The sequence below is a fragment of the Mustela nigripes genome, chromosome 3, assembly GCF_022355385.1.
Source record: "Mustela nigripes isolate SB6536 chromosome 3, MUSNIG.SB6536, whole genome shotgun sequence".
NCBI lineage: Eukaryota > Metazoa > Chordata > Mammalia > Carnivora > Mustelidae > Mustela > Mustela nigripes.
In genome coordinates this window covers 47,437,977-47,459,029 of record NC_081559.1, presented here as the reverse complement: position 1 = coordinate 47,459,029, position 21,053 = coordinate 47,437,977, and the positions used below count along the sequence as shown (strand labels likewise).

Genomic DNA, 21,053 nt, shown 5'->3' with positions numbered 1-21,053 from the left:
CCTCTCCTTACTTAATTTTTCTCATTTAATAAAACACATTAATTGTTTTTTGCTCCTAGAATATAAACCACAAAAGCAATGACTTGATTTTGTTCCTTGCGATTGCAGTAAGGCCTAGAATAGTGCCTGGTACATTAGTTGTAGATGCTTAATACATGGTTATTGAATGAATAAATAAAATAATGAATGAAATCCTTACAAATAAAACTGTAAATGTGAATGAGGAGATAGTACAGTAAGGTGGACTCAAAGAGTGTTTGTTCATCAATGTATCCACCCCAATATAAGGAAAGGTCATCAATAGCAAATAACTGGCCTCTATCCATTCCTGACACTGTACTTATTGTTACTTCTATAAAAACAGCTTATAGAAAGTCAAGGTATTCTTTTTCAATTTGCTAATATCATAACTGGAAGAATAATGACAGAATATATTTTTTAAAAGCCTGAATGATTTTTAAAAAGTAGAGTAAATATAAATTTTTTACATTTAGAGTCCATAAATGTAGGAGAGCCAACTCAATAGTAGTATGTGAAAAAGGTATGAAAACTTCCAAAGCCGAATATTTTCATTGCTTATTAGATCCAACCTGGCTGCAAAATACCATACTAGACAGACACAGATAAATAAGATATGATCTGTACGTTCAAGAAACTTGCAGTCTATCTATAAATAGATTAGTAGATCAATTTTACATAATATAGAAATTTCTGGACTTTTAATGCAATAAAACTAATACAGGAGATGAAGAAAGAACAGTTATTTCAATTTAAGAGTTAGAGGTAGAGTTCCTGGGATGCCTGAGTGGTTCAGTCACTTAAGTGTCTTCAGCTCAGGTCATGATCCCAGGGTCCTGGGAGGAAGTCCCACATTGGGTTCCCTGCTCAGAGGGGAGCCTGCTTCTTCTTCTACCTGCCACTCCCCCTGCTTGTGTTCTATCTCTCTGAAAAATAAATTAAATCTTTAAAATAAATTTTAAAAATTAAAAAAAAAGGGGGAGGGGGGAGAGTTCCTGATGAAGAGGGCACCTGGATTTGGTCTTAAAGGACATGCCCATATTGGGCAAATAAAGAAAGATTAGGAGTGCATTCCAGGCAGAGGGAGTAGAACGGGCAAGGACAGGGCATGACACAACTCAGACATATTACCAGTCACACAGTATTTCCAGAGCATGGAATTTCTGAGGTAGAGATAATGGGAGGCAGCAAATATAGTTGGGAACTCATGAAAGAATCTGAACTCTTCTTGATAAGCACTGGGAGGTTAATGATGGACTCTGAGCAAAGCAACGGCCCATGGAGGATATATTTAAAGGGGGCAAACTGGACACAGCATTTAGGAGACTATGGCAACGGTCTAGAAAGGCTAAGATGGAGGCCTAAATTAACGCCATGGGAATAAAGACTGAGAAGAGAGCACATAAAGGACTATCAAAAGAACTTCTATGCACAGAGAATGTTGATCATGGGTAAGAAAGAATCACGTAATTCCAGGTTTTCAATAAATAATGAGTTGCTAATACGTCCAATACCACCCTTGATAGTGCACTGTTTATAAAAAAAATAGAAGTTAGATGAGTAGTATTTAACATTTTTCTAATCATTCATGCCATAGAATATTCTCAAATATATCCCTAAATATGTACATTTCTTCACTTAGAAATGTATGTATGAACTAAGCTGATATATTTAGATCATAGTAAGAATATAAAAATTAGAAATTAGAAATGTGAGATAAAAATATAAAGAATAAAATAAATAGAAATAGAAATTTTAATAATTCTCTTTCCACTAGTTCTAGAATAAGGTATGGATTAGTTTCATTTCATGTGCACAGGTTTTTTTATTCTCAGATCAATCTGGGAACACTGACAAAGAAAGCACATTGCAGAAAGAATGGCCAGGATGAGGAAAGATGTGGAGATCACATCAGGTAACTGCAGGTATTTAGGCCAGGAAAGCAAAACATAAGCAAAGAAAATAATGGCCACCTTCCAAATGAAGGCAGAGGTTATTCTCAATTCCTCTACCATGTCTCTCTGCCCTCATAAAAGGTGATTCCCCCGGAGTGGATGCAAAAAAAACAAAAAAACAAAAAAACAAAAAAACCAGCCTGCACCCCCTTCTTTGCACTCTATGATGGTCTTTCAGCGGCAAGAGTGGTAAAAACAACCAGGGCCATCCTGACGCCCCAAAATTCCCCACTCAAATTCTTCCTTGCTCATGCTCTGGCACTTTCATCTCTTTTAACTCTTGTTCACTAGTTAAGATTTGGATTTGGGGCACGGGAGACAGTAGGTGCTCCTTATGCCTTTGGACCAAACTATTTGGGCTTTTCAATTGTGTTTTGGGAAGAAGCCAAGCTTAGAACAAAGTTGTTCTGTGTTCTCATTTCCTGTATTTCTCCTCAGAAATTCCACAGGCAGGAGAGCTGACTGGTCCAGGGATGGATTTGAGTATTCCTGAGTCCTCAAGCCAAAGTCTAACTAGTGATACTTCGACCGTGACATTACTTTCCACACAAACGAATGAGTGCCAATTGTGTAAAAGAGGGAGAAAATAGACTATAATGATTTAACAGGCAGAAAGAGAATTTTGAGTTCTTACAGGCAGGAGAAATTTACTAGCAACAAGGCAGAACCAAAGATCACTGTTCTGAAATGGCTCCCTTTAGAGAGGCTAAAATGGATGCTGGAGAGCAAGGACCAACAGAACACTGGGTTAGTAGTAAGAATAGATAAATATTAGACTCAGCTTTGCCAATAATGAGCTTTTATATTGTATCTTTGGACTTTGGTACTTGTAGTTGATGACCACTAAGAACCCTTTGGCTCTGTACTATATTGTTATGCATCTAAAATATGCCTGACACACAGTTCAGAGACTTTTAACTGACTGGAGCATGTTTCTATTTGTGTTTTTTTAATTAGCCTCTTAAATAATTCTACCCATAAGCCACTGTCCCCTCCTTCACTTATTCTTTTTAATTTCTTTTTTCAATTTTTGTTTGCTTGTCTATTTCTGGGAGTTAAGGCCCTAGATCTGCCCTCAGCCCTCCCATATCTGCATCCTAACAAGTATAAAAATAAACAGTTTTTAAAAAGTATTTCCTCTAGTTTCTTCTCATTATGAGTAGCAGACCTGGTTTCAGTGGTTTCAATTTTGCCTTTAACATTCAAATATGTTCTAATCTAGGAAGAAATATCAACTAGTAAACATTTTATTTTCCCTATGTAGAGACCAAACTACATGCTTTTTATATGTTGCTAATGTTATGCATAGGATATATTTACAATATCCTTTTCGCTGAATGCTAGACTCTCATTTCCAGAATTTTTTTAATGCCATGTGTTTCTTCAGAAGACAAGTATAAACAATCTTGTAATACATGATGGTTCAACAGAGTTAAAAGAACTGTAGGCTATTTATAGCAATTAGACCGTAAAGAGAGAAACAAGCCATATGTACATTTATTATGTCCATAAAATATAATATATGGAAATAAATTCTGACAGTGATGTTGGGACTATTTGCATGTCACATGTCAGCATGTACCACTGGAATTAATGAATAGGATTTGTCACAGTGCTTTCTTTTTGGATCTGGAAGGGTCAAATTATCTTAATAAATATTAGCCATGGCTAATATTGGATGACATCTTAGGGACAGAGATGAGTATGTCATCTCACTTCCCTTAGTTTCCAGTTCTTCCCTAATAATTCCAAGAGATGCAAAGTGTCACTTCCCACTCAAGCCTTGTTCCACACTCTGATGCCAGAAGAAGCTTCTGCTTCCAACACTCTAAGTCCAAAGCAAACCCCATTCCGGGGAAACTCAGCCCCAGTTACTAAGTCAATGGCAGAAATACCACTTAGTTGCAGCTGCTCCTACACCTGCCAGAGTGGTGCTGAGCATCATGGCCCTGCATGGTGAAGTCAGAAGCTTCGCTTCTCCTTCCACACAGCCTACTCTGTGGAGTGCACCATGACAGGTGCCAGGAAAGAAGAAAATGGGGCAACCAAAGAATCAGAAAATGTGGTTCACTCCCTGAGGGAGTCAAAATGCAAATAAGAGATAAATAACATTCACACATAAAATAATTATGATAACCAAAAATTCCGTTATTTACAAATCCTTCATTGAATTAGAAGGAGGATGGATGCCAGTAATAGATGAGTGCAGTAAAACCGACTCTCATAATAATGGCCTTTGGCAAATTTAGCATTAAGTAGTGGGTGGGATCAGTGGTGCTTCATGAGAAGAGAGATAGGGAAAAGCAGCAGGGAAAAGCACCCACCAGATACAAGGGTGGGAAGCTAACTACTACTAGGTGTTTGTAATTTCTCCTAAGCTGTGCATTTCTTGAGGATATGATGTGTCTGAGGCATCTTTGCAACTTCACATTACCTAGCAGAGGATTTTTAATGCAGTAAATATTTGTTGAATGAATAAATAGATTTATTACTGTTGAAATAATATAGTATACATGATATACATAAATCCTGAAGGAGCTTTGTGTACGTGGGTAATCAGACTGAATTGGAATTGGTCAGGCAAGGCAATTAGGCAGAAGTAACTGTTGAGCTGTTTCATAAATAAAATGGTGGACTTGGATCAAGGTGGATCATGAATAGCATTCTAACAGAAAAGAAGAGCATCACTGGAAAAAGCACTGACTACCATGATGCATGGATATAGCTTTTTGTATTTATAACAATCTCCACCCTTTTCCAATGGAGAGGCAAAACTAGGCTCTAGTCCTCTCAGGTTGAAGCAGAATACTGTGGAATGAGATAAGGAATAATAAAAGTTACTAATATTCCCTGGGCATTTAAAAAAAGCCATCCACAAACACACATATATAATCCTTTTAGAAAAGGAGTGAAATATACACTGAAAATATAAGGCACAGCCATTAGTAAGCAATTCCAAGAATACTATATGATATTCTCTCAAACGCACAGCAACCTATTTCCCATATCAATTTAGTCCATTAATAGCTGGCATAATCCTAGGACATTTACAGTAGCAAAACCAGAAGCTGCTCAGGTGTAAACAAATGATCTGCTAGACTAAACCAGTTTGTTAGAAGCCTGTCCATTTTATTCAGTGTTCAATTATTCAAATATTCATTGAATCCCAGATGCATATAAAGCACTGTACTGAGCAATTTGGGAAACACATAAAAGTTTAAGACAAATCCTTGTCCTCAGAGAAATTACAGTCTGAAAGATAAGAATTGTGTGAGGTAGGAGTAAAAGATTTACATAGTATCTGTTACATGTGAATGTAAACAAACCATTTAGGAAGAACTTTCAAAGAAGGGGCCAATCATTGAGGTAAAATGATGCTTGGAAAAGGTGACCTCTGATCTAGGACTTGAAGGTGGGTATGGCTACATGGAGTTTTAGAAAGAGCATTCCAAATCTACAGTAAGGTATTAATAAAAATACATGGGAGTATAGTTTATTCCTGGAGCACTAACCATATGAAATTCTAGACTCACTGAAATGGAAGGTAAATACTGAGAACAGAAAACAAAACAAAACAAAACAAAAAAATGGACTGGGCCCAGATTATATATGGGATTTTTCTGCTAGTCCCAAGGCTTGTTCCATGCACAAGACTTTTCCAACATCTTGGGCAGTCACAGAGATTTTCCCATGACTGGAATCTACCTGCATTATTGAAAACAGCTGTTTGGTTTCTCTTGGGTAACTTTCTAATTTATTACCTTGAAATAGGGATGGTTTTCATTTTCAAGAAAAATTAAAAACCATACAATATTATATATCATGATATATTTCTTGAAGATTCCTATGTTATCTTCTAGATACTTAAAAGCAAGGAAATTCCATTTGACCACACCAAATTAATTTATTCCATAAACAGCATAATCCTATAGCATTTACAGCAGCAAAAAATAAATAAATAAATAAATAAAAAATAAATGAAGGCTATTGTATCAGCCATAATTTACATTTCCAGATTATAGCCAGAGTAATGAAACCCTTTAGGATTATTAAAATGTATTTTGTACAGTGTATTTATTACCTGGCACTTCTTATTTATGACTCACACAAAGATGAAGCTAAATGAAATAAAATGTGAACTTTCACTAGAATAATGAGATCCCATTCACTCTCTTAGCCAAATACACTTTTATTGGGTTTTAAATGGTTGTGTTAGCTTGATTCTTAGCAGCAATGCTTTTCGCTTTACCTGTCTTGGAGATCTTTCTTAAGCAAACTAATTTAGCATAAAGAAAACATTGTATGTAGGTCCTGGAGCTAAACTGTATTATTTAAAACACCTGGTGGGTAAAGGTTTATTTGATGTGAAATCACAAAGAGCAAATGATTTCAAGTTTTTCTGATAGAATTATTAATGGCCATGCTAGGGCTGGCTGACTTATTGGTCTGACATTATCTTAATAATTAAGTAGTGCCCTCACTCAGTCAGAATGAAGTCCTGAGAAAAGAACATGCTCTTCCAGCCCATGATGGAATTATTACCATTTACCATTTACAAAGGATAGCAGAAATTCTGTTATGGCTTTTCTACCCTCAGAAAATTGTACTCACTCAAATTAGAACAAATTACAGAAAATGCATTCCCCAGAGTGCTTCATTTACTGATGCCATGGCCTCCTCAGCCACTCAGAGAAACAAGTGTGTGACCCATCCACTCAGAGATTCTGACTCCATCATTTCTTCTTTGGGACAGAAGAGGAATAATGAAATTACTGTATCTATCCAGTTTCTCCTCTCACCAATAAAACCTCAGAGTGTGCAAAACTTCCCCACTTCCAGGTCAAGTCCTGGCTCTTCAGAAAATTCCCTGGGCTGCTGCTTAAAAAAGCAGCATCCCTTCGACATGTGGCTGCTGCAGGGCCAGCTGCCATGGTCTGTGTAGCTTCACTGGACCGAGATCACATCCAGAGAAGTGGAGTCAGCCCTAGAGTGAATGTGGTGAGGTTTACACCTTCACTTCATTATTACTAGCTCTGCGATGGTAACAAGCACATATTTTCTCTGTGCTTCAGACTTCTCATCATAAACATAATACCTAGTTAAACATAATACCTACTTAAAATAACTGTCATAAATAATTAATATGGAACCATAATAAATGATAATTATTGTTTTTTATGGCTCCTACTTCCCAATTAGGCATTAGCTCTGAAACTAGGTCAGAGAGTACTCTGGTTACCTGACCCTTGTACAACTGTATTCAAAATTGTCCTTCCCTGATGGTCATCAACTTTGGAGCAAACCATGTTTGCTCCATGAATTTTCCATGAATTCCCCAACATTCCTTTCAAGAGGAGGATGAGTTCTTTCTGTTTGATGAGAAGACCCTGGCACACCCTCCCCACCAGCTTTGCTTATTTGGCTTAGATTCTCACACTGGAACCTTCACTATACTGGATTGAAGCCAAAAATACTTAGGAGAAGCTTCCAAAAAATAAAGAGTCAGAACACAGAATGGGAAGAACTTTCAGAGAAGGGGTACACAGTAAGTGATAGCACTTCATAGAGACTAAGAACCCACAGACAGTGGGTTCACTATTATCACCAGGCATCTTAACCTCTCTGGCCCTCAGTTTCTCTATCTTCAAATATGGAAGATGGTAATAATAGCACGGGTAGGATTGACACGACTATAAGAGAAGTTAATATGGGACACTCAGGGCTCCAAGATGGCATCATCCTTACCAGGCAAAAGAAGCAGCTCCTGGATGTCAAAGTAGGAGAGTTGCCAAGATGGATACCGATGCAGGATTTCACCCCTAAAGGCACTGCTGAACTGTTTCAGAGAGGTTACTACCTGTGTTACAACAATTATGTCAGTGTGAAGAAAGGGGACATTGCTGGGACTTCTATGGTGCTAGCAGCTACAGCTAGTTATAGGGAACTCAGACATGAGGGGCTACACAAGTACCACTGAAGTGGGTCCACTTTGGAGGCACATTCTGTGTTTCTGACCATGGCCTTTTCCTGGCGCCCTTGAATCCTTTCATATCCTAATTGAGAATTAACACCCAATAAAGGATGACTTGTACACGGGGCAGCGGGGGGGAGAGGAGAGAGGCAGTTAATATGTAAAAGTGCTTAGAACAGTACCCAACAAGTATTTTTAGAACTCAATATAAATGTGAGCCCTAATTATCTGTTATCTTTGTTTTAAAACATAATTATTCATAAACTTTAAAATTAAGTCTAGTTTTGAATCCCAGGTGCTCTGCTTTCAAATTCTATAATCATGGATGATGAGAAGGATAACTAATATTTATTAAATTACTCACCAGACATTCATATATATATTCTCTCATCTGTATTTCACAACCATCCTCTAAGTATTGCTATTGTACTCATTTTGCAAGTGAGGCAACTAAGATCTAGAAGGGGTTTGTAATTACCAAAAAGTACAGAGTTGGCTAGTGGCCAAATCATTTATCTCCCTATACCCTTACCACTAGACAATACAACCTCTCCATGTTATGTACTATCCACCTTGCAGGATTAAGAGGATCAAAAATAACCTAAGTGGTCAAAAAAGGTAGTGATCATAATTAAAATGCAAACTATAATGCACTGTATGAGAAGTCCTGAAAACTTACCAAGAACAGTGTGCATGTGAAGCATGAAAGCTGAAGTGTTAAAGCATACCACAGGCGTCACAGAGGGAGCATTTCAAGCTCTCGGTCAGCTCTTTATAGACCAGCACTAGGGCAGGCCTAACGTGGCATGGCCTCTGTGTGCTAATCAAAAGATTTTAACAATAGTTAAGCTCAGACCTCTAAAACAGTAAGTGCATCCAAGGGCCCTGTAAAGACAACCCAAAATGTCTTTTTCACACTTGGTATTGTTTGCTGACATCACTCTAAAGGAAATGAAATGCAGACTCAAATATGCTCTGGGAAACACTTCCTCTCCCTGGAACTCACCCCTGCGGTACAAAAGTAAAAGGTCTTAGTCTATTTCAACACTGCTAAAAGGATTTAGTTGCTCAGAGATGTGTGGAGGCAGCATAAGTGAGCATTGTGGTAGGCCAAGCAGCCACAAAGCAGAATTCTAGGGAAAACACACCCTGGGTAAAGAATGCACCAAAAAACAAAAAAACAAACAAACAAAAAAACCCCCCACCATCTTGAGTTTATAAAAGAAACGGATCCAACTTCTCCCTTTGTAACAAGAAAAGTTCTATAGTGGGAAGGGACATATATGAGTAAAAATTTTGTTGTGCTGCAAGGGTGTGGACTATAAATAAATGGGACTTTAAAAGCCTTATAAAAGTGGGAAAATTGAAAGAAAAGAAAGAGTAAATGGAAAATCCGAGGGGGGTTAGGATGAGACTGGGGAGAGAGAGAACAAAGAGGCGTAAAGTTCTATAATCTTTGATAAACACTTTTAACTTACATAGAAAAGTTAATAATTCAGAAGATTTAGTTATCTACCTGGCACATATTAAACATTAATAAATAAAAGTTAAATTTTCCACTTCTAGGTTTTAACCCCTGAAAATTACCCACACATGAAATACACACACATATACATACACTACATAGAATACATAGGAATACACATAGAATACATAGAATACACAGAATATATCAGAATTCTTTCTCTATGAATTATCTTCTAAAGAGGCACAGAAAATACTCATCTAATAAGAATAATTAAAACAAAAAACCTCCTAAAAGCTATCTAAGTAAAAAAAATTTGTAAATAAGCTTAAAATAATATGAGTGCCTCCAAAAATGAGAAACCATTCAAGAAGCGAAAGAGGAGTCAATTTTCCTAAAGAAAACATTAAGAACACAAAAAATAACAAGCCCTCCTTTATTTTTTTCTCTTTTATTGGCCAGTTGATGATGATGATGGTCTATACTGTCTAGGTAAAACTCACAATTTCAGGAGTCCAGAATTATTGGGCAAATATACGTTTTAATATTTAATGTTTGAATAAGAGTTCAAACAAGTTTTAACAACTATATTTATCCCAAATAGCATTTAGTCTGTTCATTCTCAGAAGGGCTTTACTCTGAATTTATCTTTAGATTTCAAAAAGAGCTCTCTTCACAAATAGAAAATGGGAAATGCCTTGTGGCAACAGAAAAATTCCAATGGAAAAGTTTTATCATTTAATTTCTGACAGAAGTAGTTTCAAGTTGACAACCATTATACTATTACAGTATGAAACACTTTATCACGTGATTGATTTTCCCTAAAATACCTAAGAAATATCTAAGGCATTTAAATTTTTCACTAGAAACATCTTTCAAATACCCCAGGTACTGAGTTTTCAATTTCCACCACTTAAATAAATATAGTGTGTGTGTATGTGTATGTATCCATAAGTATTATAAAAGTGAGCTGCAGCTCTAGAAGCAACAGAAAGAAATTATTTCTCTTGCAATGAGATGTATCTCAAAAAGATACATCATCTCAAAAAGATACATTAATATCAGACATAGTCTTACCACCTTTAATATTTCGCAGTCTATTCATTTCTTAGAGACTGGTATCTTTTCATAAATGATATTTCCCATGTCAGGGAAGACAAAGATCATGATGAAATGTTAATAGTTTGACAATAGTTTCAATCACTTCTGGTTTCTCTTCTGGAAAAAAGGGAAATCAGCAACCATTCTGAGGTCATTTGTGCAGAGGCCTTTATTCCCCTTAAGGTTTGGTTATTTTGCTTAAACTCGGTGTTAGCTATGAACATCAGCTAAATTTGGGGTTACTGAATTCTTAATATTCAAGAAATAGTCAAGATTTTTAAATTTCAAGGTGGTTACAATTGTACAGGGAGGAAGGGAGAGAGAGAGAGAGAGAGAAGACACCAAAGTCCCTTGGAATTATTTTCTACCTTAAAGGATTCTATAGATTTTCACCAGTCTTGGGGAGAATATCCTCTAGCAATCTCCATAAATTTCAGTTTTGCCCCCAAGGCTGCTAAGACCTCTAGGGAGATCAAGTAGCATCAAATGAGACCTGTAGGTCTTGGATTAATTTTGAACTCAAGATGACAGTTGCCTCCACCCTCACCTTCCATTCCCAGCTCCACGGAGCCAGAGTCTATGAGAAATGGCGATCTTTTCCTTATGACATAATTCCATAGAGATGTCTTCTCATAGCTGTGTGTCTCCAAAAACCAAAGTCACCAGATAACTTGAATCACTAGGATACTCCCAAACTTTTGTATGTAACTGGCCTGATATATAGTCTTTCATGTGCTGACAATAAAATCATATACCACAGTTACAGGCTGTGGGGAAAAAAATGCCCTTGAATCCCTTCTCATGCTGGGGCATTCCCTGAGAAGATCTAACCTAAAGAGTTTGTGGCTAGGTGTATCCAGGGAAGATCCGGCCACATGAGGTTTATGAGAGCTGTCTGTGTGAGAGGCCAACCTGTCCATTCCCAGATGGCTTTATTCTCACCATGTCTCTGCCAGAAGATCTATTAGGCTTCCCCAGTGGTGTAAGTTATTCACCATGAAGGTACTTTTTTAAGAGGAGAGACCCAAATTGCTAGCTAGGAACATTTTTTTACATCTTCCTGGTAGGAGTATAAAAAGAATGGAATAAAAGAACTTTCATTTAAAAACATGTAAAAGGTGGGTGTCTGGGTGGCTCAGTGGGTTAAAGCCTCTGCCTTCAGCTCGGGTCATGATCCCAGGGTCATGGGGTCAAGCCCCACATCGGGCTCTCTGCTCAGCAGGGAGTATGTTTCCCCTTCTCTCTCTCTGCCTGCCTCTCTGCCTACTTGCAATCTCTGTCAAATAAATAAATAAAATCTTAAAAAAAAAAAAAAACAGGTACAAGGGTATAAACACATAAAAAGAGTATAAAATGATGAAATTTGCTAAAACCCAACTCTGAAAAAAACAATACCCCATGCCCTTAGGGAATGGCAATCATCCACTAATACATCATGATTAATTAGTATGTCTTTACCACTGAACTGTTAACTTGATGAATGCAGGAACTATGGTTATCTGGCTCACCACTGTAAACCAATAACTAGCAAAATGGCACACAGTGGGCATTCCATAAATATCTGTTGAATAAATAAATGAAAGAATCTATGGTATAAACAGACTTGGTGTTCATAACAATAAGAACTCTAAGAATCCAAATATTAAATATATTTTATATTGTTTTCAGCATTAAATCCATTTTATTTCTTCACATTCATTTGAAAATTATTGCACATTGTGGCACAGAGATCTCTTATTTTGACCCCACTGCCAGACTAAATTTTCCAGCCACCTTTGTGGTTAGACAGAATCAATGAACTGAGTTCTCGCCAATGAAATAGAAGTAAAAGTGATACTCATCACCTCTGGGGCAATGTAGTTAGAGATAGAGATGTGCCTCCTCCATGTTCTCTCACTTTGCCATATGTACAACTGAAAGAAGAAAAGAACAAGATAGTAGAACCATATAAGGGAATGAGCCTGGGTCCCCAAGTGATGATGTGGAGCAAAGCCTTATGTTGACCTACACTGACTATGAAACAAAAGAAATATGAGCCTCTACTATATTAAATCATTTAAACACTGGGGCTATTTGTTACAGCCATTAGCCTATATTAACTAACACACATAGATATAAGAAGGGAAAGCTCTTATTTATTTGGATGCTGTATTTACTCTAAAACCTTTCTTAAAATTTCCTTAAAGCTGTTCATGAAATAAAATCTCCATGGGTTAAGTGAGCTAAGAAATAAAAATTATACAGTTTTATAATTTTGGAAACAAAATAAAGATTACTCTAACACTGAACAAATTATTCCTTACCTCGTTTCCCATTGTTATAAGTCATTGATGAAAGAAAATTAATATAAACCTAGGTTTTGAAAACCTTTAGACCAGAAAAAGATGGAGTTTGGCTCAGGCACAGACAAATTCATGTTCCCTTAACTTCTTGGCACTGTTCTCCTCTTGAGGCAATCACCCTTCTCCCTTTCCTTACAGAAAACTATATATGTGTGTATATTTTTATATTTATATTTGTTTACATTTTTATTTTAAATGCCTGCATTTAATAAATTATCTCCTACATACAATACCCTGAAGAAATAAAAAAGAGAAATAAAATTATCACCTTCCGTTTTATTTTGAACCTATAGCTTGATATAATTAAATATAATCACCTAATTTCATTTTATTCTGGTCATGTAGCCAAGTATATATCATCACAGGAGATACATACTACTATTTAGAAGAGATTCTTAAATATATTAAATAAAATATTGACCAGTAACGGGCCTGTTCTATTCAGGAAGTGATTATTATGGTCTAAAGCTATACTCAGAATAAGGAAAATCTAAAAGATAAAATAAACTTAAAGCTGGAAAGGATGTAGAGTCAGCATAAATGTCTAAATAATTGAAGAGTAAACTTAAGAATGTAACTCACATTGAGAATATTCTTAGATATACTCCTATTTTGCTGATAATTCAATAGAACCAAATTCCTACCATTTTGGGCAAAACAAAACATTCCCTGATAGACTAGCAAAATAACCATAATGTTTCCTCCCTAAATAAACCTTCCTATTTCAATCTTCACACACAGTGTACTGTGCTTTGCACCAGTGACCTTAAAAGGAAGCAGTATCTGCCTAGTTTTCCATTGCTGCTTCGTTCCACGGATAAATCACTCCAAGAATGGCGTGAATATGTAGAGAATTCCTGGCATGTAACTTGTTGTATGAACCCTTAAAAGTTCTGGGAGGCTGGACCTAGAATGCATATAAATGCACAGTATATAGTGTTCTACATACTGTGGCTTAGATTTCATTCAAAATTTGATCATTATTTAGACACCATGGAAATTATGGTTAGTAGAAACTATACACAGATATTACCACTGCCCCTGGGAGTACACCATAGCCCCCATCTCTAATCCCTGCACACTCACATCTACCCTGAAAATATTCATAAGTATAAATGCCTCAGCCACTTGGATCAGGTTTTAGTACCCCCAAGTCACAAATCTCTCTGCTGAAGAGACTGTTTATTGCACCTTCTCCTTCTGGCCATTGCATTCTCACCATCATGGGCTGGGTTTACTTGAAGTAGTCAAAAGTCAGGGGAATTCCTAGAATATCAAAGCTACTAAAGTCTTCACATGTGTTTAGTTATTTGTTTGATTTTGTTTTTCCTTAAAAATATAATAGGGACCTACCAGCTCAGCCAGTGCTTATGTTCTGTTATAACACATACACATGCTGTGTAAAGGTTTTTGTTTTGTTTTTCCTCATTAAGTGATAAATTCTGTTCTGTGCTCGTGCATGAAGAACTGCATGCACAAAACTCTAAGGGGCTACTCTGAGTTCCTGCCGGCCATGCCAGCAGCCACGTTGGTCCATTCCTTATAACTGGGGCTATTATGTGACTTCTACCATTTCCCAGACCCAGTCCTGACTGGAAGAAAGGGGCCTTGAGCAGCTCCAGTTTTACACTCCACATGCTATCCACAGCATGAAAATACTCTTGTCTAAAATACACTACCTAGAGAGATGTTCTTGACATGTTAAGCAGAAAATGCATGTCATAAGATAATCTGTACAATATGATCCTACATTTGTGAAGCAGATGTTTTAGTCCACTAGGGTTCTTGTAACAAAATATCACAAACTGAGTGACTTAAACAACAGAAATTTATTGTCTCCTAGTTCTAGAGACTGGAAGTCTAGGACCAAGGTGGTGGCAGGTTTGATGCCTTCTGAGAGCTGTGAGAGAATCTGTTCCATGACTCTTGCCTAGCTTCTGGGTATTTGCTGCCATCTTTGGTATTTCTTGGCTTATTAAAGCATCATCCTAATCTCTGCCTTCCTCTTCATACAGCATTCTCCCTGTGTACATGTCTCTGTGCTCCAATTTCTGCTTTTTATAAAGACTCCAGCCTATTAGACACCACCCTACTGATCTCCTCTTAACTAATTACATCTGCAATGACTCTATTTCCAAATAGGTCACATTCTGAGTTATTGAGGTTAGGACTTCAACATAAGAATTTTGGAGGTAACCATTCAACCCTCGATAGCAAATGAAAATGAAAAGGCTTTGTGTATTTGCATATCATTATATGAGCATAGAGAAAGGAATAAAAAGTTACACAGGATACATAAATTGTGAACTTTCCTTAACTAGGTATGCAATTAGCTGGGGAAGTAGCCATTATTTTTCACTTAATATTACATCAATTGTTAGAATGAGTATGCACTAATTTTGTAATTTAAAATCTAATAAAAATTATAATGAAAATAAAATAAGAAAATATACTGCTAGAAAGCATAAAGTTTCTCAAATTATTGCATTCTCTTCTTTCTCTTAATCCAGTTCTCTAAAGTCTTAAAATAACAATTCTAAGAACCCAGGATGCAGAAGCTGTACACTGATAAAAAGAGAAAATTCACAGAAAAGTAGGGACAAAAGCTAAATATAACAGATTGGAGAATGATAGCTGTAGTAACAGACTGGGTACATGCAAAAATCATTGGTTTGAAGGGAGAAGAGAGGAAAAATTGAAATAGAGAAGGAAAGGTATTCATACATGAAGACAGAGGATGTTTTGAAGATTGTCGCATGGTAACAAACTTCCATGGAAATATTGGGTGTGTTGGGGATAGAAAATCAAGAAGAGAATGGGAACTCCAAGATAAAAAATTAAAAGATGTGTTCATAACATGCTTTCCTGAATGTGAAAAGATGAGTGCGAAAGGCAGAATAATGTCTCCCCCCCAAATATCTACTCCCTAATCACGCAGAACCCATGAATATGTGGCAAAGAGGCATTGTGCATGTCATTAAGGGCACAGACCTTGAAGTAGGGGGATTACCAAGGATTACCTTGTGGTCCCCGTCCAGTCCTATCAGCCCTCCAATGGAAGCAATAGCAAACTAGTAGAATAAAAATTACAGGAGCTGTGATTATAAATGTTTAAATGATGCTTTTGAGTGTCCCCTCTGTTCAAAGCACTGTGCTGAGTATGTATGTCCTATAGCCCATCTAGCCCTTGCCATATGATCTCCCCCATTTATTGCATAACCCAACGTCTCTTTTTAAATATCAGTGAATTAACATCTGGGAAACAAAAATGTCTGTTCAATGTCACAAGCCTCTTCTAAATTACAGGATTTTTGATCTCCTATCAGCACAGCAATCTATGTGAAGAATATGTGACATTTTTCTAGCAGTAGGGATAGACTGCCCTATCTCATTCTCATCTCTGCTCAGTGATCGAGCCTGCTTTCAAGGAGTTGACTGCTTGGATCAGTGGTGCTTTCAGGGGATAAAGGAAAGCTACCAGCCCTCATCAAGATGGAGTCTACCTCTGAAAAGAGAGTACTGGCGCTAACTGATGGTTAACTAAAACAGAAAAAGAAGCCAAGTTTCAAGTCAAAGCTGAGAAAACTCAGGTCAAATGGCACCTCCCCCTTTAAGTGGCTCCCAATCATCTTCCCAGAGATTCCTTCCTCTAAATTCATGCAGCTTTCTTCCTCTAGATCTTCTGGGCTTACTGCTCTCTAGCTTGTGTCATAGCTGCTAATGCACATGCCTGATCTCTGAGGGTGGTTTACCATTTACTGAGCAATACCATGTGCCAGACACTTAGCTAAATGCTTTACCTGCATTATCTCATTTAATCCCCATAAATGCTTATGTCACAAGTACTATAATTATTGACTATTTTGTTTACAGAGTCTGAAGTCAAACACATCTCTCAACTTCCTCAAGGCCTCACAATTTCAAGACCTGCTGTCTGCCTCCCAAAGCCTGGATTCTTCACTCATAATAGATCTCTTCAAGAATGAAATGGAGGCCCTTGTGTTTGCACCCTGGTTTATTCATTGTTTCCCTGGGGCATAGCAAGGACTCAAAAATATTTGCAGAGTGAAAGAAAAGAGGCCATGAGTGGGAAAATTTCAGAAAGAAAACTTGACTAATGAAAGATCCTACCTCCTCAAAATCTGGCTCAGTCTATCCTAAATGCACTAAGAATAACTAGAGGTAAATATCCTTGTATTTATATATTGCTTGCTAGAAACTGCATTTATGTGTTTTTATTAATAAATTCTAATTTTAATTTTCCTACTACCAATGAACAAATCCAAAAGGCAAAAGCAGAACATGAGGGGAAGTACAGTAACTCATTAAAATGGCCAGGAGAAAATGTAGAGACCTGAGTGCCTGTGGGCCAGTCTCTTCTTATTACCCTTTGTTCAAAGTCCAGCAACCACAGCAATCTGATCACAGTGAGACCAGACTTCATGGCCTCCAGCTGTGCTGTTAGCACCTTGACTAAGCACATTCTGAAAAGATAGATGCTGATGCTGCAGGTAAAATCATCATCAAATCCAAGGGTATTTTACTCCAACTACATATGTTCAGCATATCTGCTTCCTGCTAGATTATAAATTACATGAAAGGAGGAACAATACTGATTTGGTTCATGGTGCCATCTTCAGTGTTTGGCTCATAGTAAAGGCCCAACAGCCATTTACTGAAGGAATCCACAACTAGATTCTAGACCACTGGACATCTAGACCACTGTCCAATGGGTTAAACAGCAAGAAAACGGACGAGTAATTCCATATGTAGGTTTCTGATTTGATTCTAGGAATGGAATAAATACTTTATCTACAATAATACGGTATTATTTTTACCTAAAAGATAAAAAGACCCCAGCTAAAAGCCGTTTTGAAAATCAGGGAATTTATAATCTGATATTTCAAGAAGCTGGGAAGAAGAACAGCTAAGGACCTGTTTAATTTGGCTCTTCAGTGATACCTCAAGGTATCAGCTTCTTTCTCTTTGTCTACTCCTTTATCTTCAACATGCTGCCTAGTCCTTTAACTAGCCTCTCTTGTAATTATAGGACAGATGCAGAAGATCCAGCATCATCTCCTCACCCAGATTTAAAGAGAAAGAAAAGCAACTGAACTTTTTCCTGTATCTTTTCTAAAGATCAAAACATCTTTCTCTCCAGCCCCTTCCAATGGAGGTATACCAATCGGCCACAATTATATCACGTATTCCCCTCCTAAACTAATCACTGTCAAGGTCCACAGACTCATCATGGCAGAAACAGACTTAACAAGATTCACTCCCTGGGATTTGGATGGGGCTCAGACTTTCCTGGTAGCCAAGACTATCAGACTGCTAAACCAAATGAACTTAATGTGGCAAGGAAGAAGTAAAGAAAAGAGCTATTGAACAAACTGCTGCCAAGAGTTCCAGGTTAAGGCAAGGACAAGTCTATACAGTACCTTTCTGTATAGACAGCTAATTGCCAGGCTGATGCCACACCTCCCCTCACCATTCTGAAGGTCAGCAGCTGTGTTTGTGATACCCAATAGCATACCCAACAGAACTCTAATTTCATCAGCCAAGTTGAATTTCAAGGTGATGAGCCATGATCAGTTATAACATAAGAGAAGAAAAATGACTTCCATGCCACTCTTCAGATCACTAATCCAGAGTGGCTTATAGCAAAAATAAAATAATAATAATGAAAGTTTGAGAAATCAACTGGGAGAAAGCAGAAAGTGTCATGCCCGGGTTCTCTCAGGATATATTGAATTTGGTTGCCTATTGCAGAGAAGTCTGTGGGATAAGCAAACATTCTTTCAGTCTTAATTACCTCACTGAGCCTTGTATTAGATACTTTGGGCCTCTGCTGTCTAGTATTGGCACCCTGCAACAACCAAGAACCTAGCCAGCCAAAGAAGACTGAGAGGTAAGCCTTGCCCTGGAACTTGGGAACTGCTACTCTGTGCCTCTTTAGACTTATGACAGTGTATGTCTTTCCAATGGGCTGTCAGTTTGATTTCTGACTTGCCAAAGCAGCTGTATGCACAAAGAACTTTAAAAAAATTAAAGTTAAAAAAAATCAAAGTGAAGGACCTGATCTAGTCCAGCAACTGATGACAAAAAACAGACATTGCTTTAGGAAGAAAAGAGAGAGAGCGAGAAGTATAGTAACAATTAAGTGACAAAATTTATTAACTCACTTTGTGACCAGTAACTGCGATGCAAAAGAAACAAAACAAAAACAAACAAAAAAAAAACAGTCACCATGCAAACACAAAAATTTACACTGTAAATGATCCATGCAGAAATGAACTTGAAATTAAGTCTACTGGATAACTGAATGTGTTGAAATAGCATACTGAGTTGGTAAGTTTCTGGCTTTCGCTACATTGAATGCTATTGGGGGGGGGAGGGGAGCCATAATTGGTACCAACTCACTTGTGATCTACAAAGCCAAGAATGTTTTGTTACCCATGACATGTTCCCCAGGATTAATATCCTTCTTACTTCAACTAGAGAGACATTTAAAAGATCAACCCCAGGATTAGCACCTGAGTATATTTTTACTATTTTAATGTCAGGGATATGGAGCGAAGAGTTTACTTCTCTGTGACTATAAAGCTTTCTCAGACTCTGAGAGCAAAGGGGGAAAAATTCTTCTGTAGACAGAACAGCAGTGAAGGTGGGGGCACAAACTCAACATCATTCAATGTTACTACAGCTTTGGTTTTGTTTTGTTTGTTTGTTTTTTGTTTTTGGTTTGGTTTTTTTTTTTTTTTTTTTTTTTTGACTCACACATCAAAGGAGCTATTACTTCGGTCTTCTCTCCCAAAATGGCTATAAGGACTCCCACTCCTCAGCCCAAAGTCTTTCCCCACCCACAACACAGGGCAGCCTGAAAATGAACACAGAAACATGCCCTCCCATAAGATATGAACAAGATTCTGTGCTGTGTGCCTGGGATGTCAACTCCAAATTATCAGGAAAAGAAGAGAGTAAAGTCTGCAGACCATGACTGCCAACCAAATTTGTTGTCTGTTTTTCGTTTCTTGTAATGGCTACCATTGTAACTATTTGTATCCTTGTTCTGTGACTTTGGGCTAGTTACATTTAACCTTTGTCTGATTCAGTTTCCTCATCTATTAAACAGGATAAGTAATAATACCTACATCAAAGGATCACTATGAAGATTAAACCACTTACAGCAGAACCAGGTAAGCACTACACGAGTATTAGCTTTTAATTTTAATCTAATAACATATAACTAACTTAATATAGTTCTCTAATAATAGTTGCTTACTACTACAAATGATGAAGAAATCCCTATCATTCTACTAATTGGTAACTGTCCCCTCTTCTCTTTGATCTTGGTTATATTATTATATTCTTTATACCTTCAAGTAATACATTTTTATAGCATTATATACTTACATCTATTATTTGGCTTACAAACTTTAAATAATACATCATTGACCTCTATACAAAAGAAACTCAAGAAAATATCTATGGAGTAATTTCAGACTCACTGGGCCCACTGTTAAGTGGACTTGAGCCAGCCCCCCCATTTATCACCCAATGTCCACGTGACCCCACTTTGAGTGGGCTACACAGTGGCATTCTGGGTATTTTAGAAAATAGTGTCATTTCAGAGCTGGCATCCAATAATCTCTTAATGATTTGGGCATCTCTGTTTAACTTATGTATATTTATCCTGTTAAAGACAATTTTCATTGTAAGAAGGCTGAGGGGGAGGATTTTTCATAACAGTTACTTGTTCTAGGTATCTATGGCTACAAACCAAACAACTCTAAATTTAGGAGCTTAAAAGAACAAATAATTATTATGGCTCAAATTTCTGTAGTTTTTTTTATTATTATTACTATGCTCAATTAGCCAGCATATAGTACATCATTAGTTTTTGATGGAGTGTTCAATGATTCATTAGTTGTGTATAACACTCAGTGCTCATCACAATATGTGCCCTCCTTAATACCCATCACCCAGTTACCCCATCCCTCCACCCCCATCCCTTCTGTAACCCTCAGTTTGTTTCCCAGAGTCTAGAGTCTCTCATGGTTTGACTTCCTCTCTGATTTCTTCGCACTCAGTTTTCCCTCCCCTCCCTATGGTTCTCTGCACTATTCCTTATATTCCACATATGAGTGAAAACATATGATAACTGTCTTTATCTGCTTGATTTATTTCACTTAGCATAA

The 21,053-nt window shown here is 37.2% G+C and overlaps 1 long non-coding RNA gene across 3 annotated transcripts in view; it reads right to left on the bottom strand.

Annotated features, from left to right (window-relative positions):
* Window positions 1-21,053, bottom strand: part of LOC132013738 (uncharacterized) — a 148,511-nt gene that overhangs the window by 43,492 nt on the left and 83,966 nt on the right. Inside the window, exon 4 of one of the 3 annotated variants that reach the window (XR_009403090.1) lies at window positions 12,306-12,423. The exons of the other annotated variants lie outside the window; for them this stretch is intronic. This is a non-coding gene — a long non-coding RNA (uncharacterized LOC132013738). Of the gene's footprint in view, window positions 1-12,305; window positions 12,424-21,053 lie in introns of those variants that run through there. 3 annotated transcript variants of the gene reach the window in all.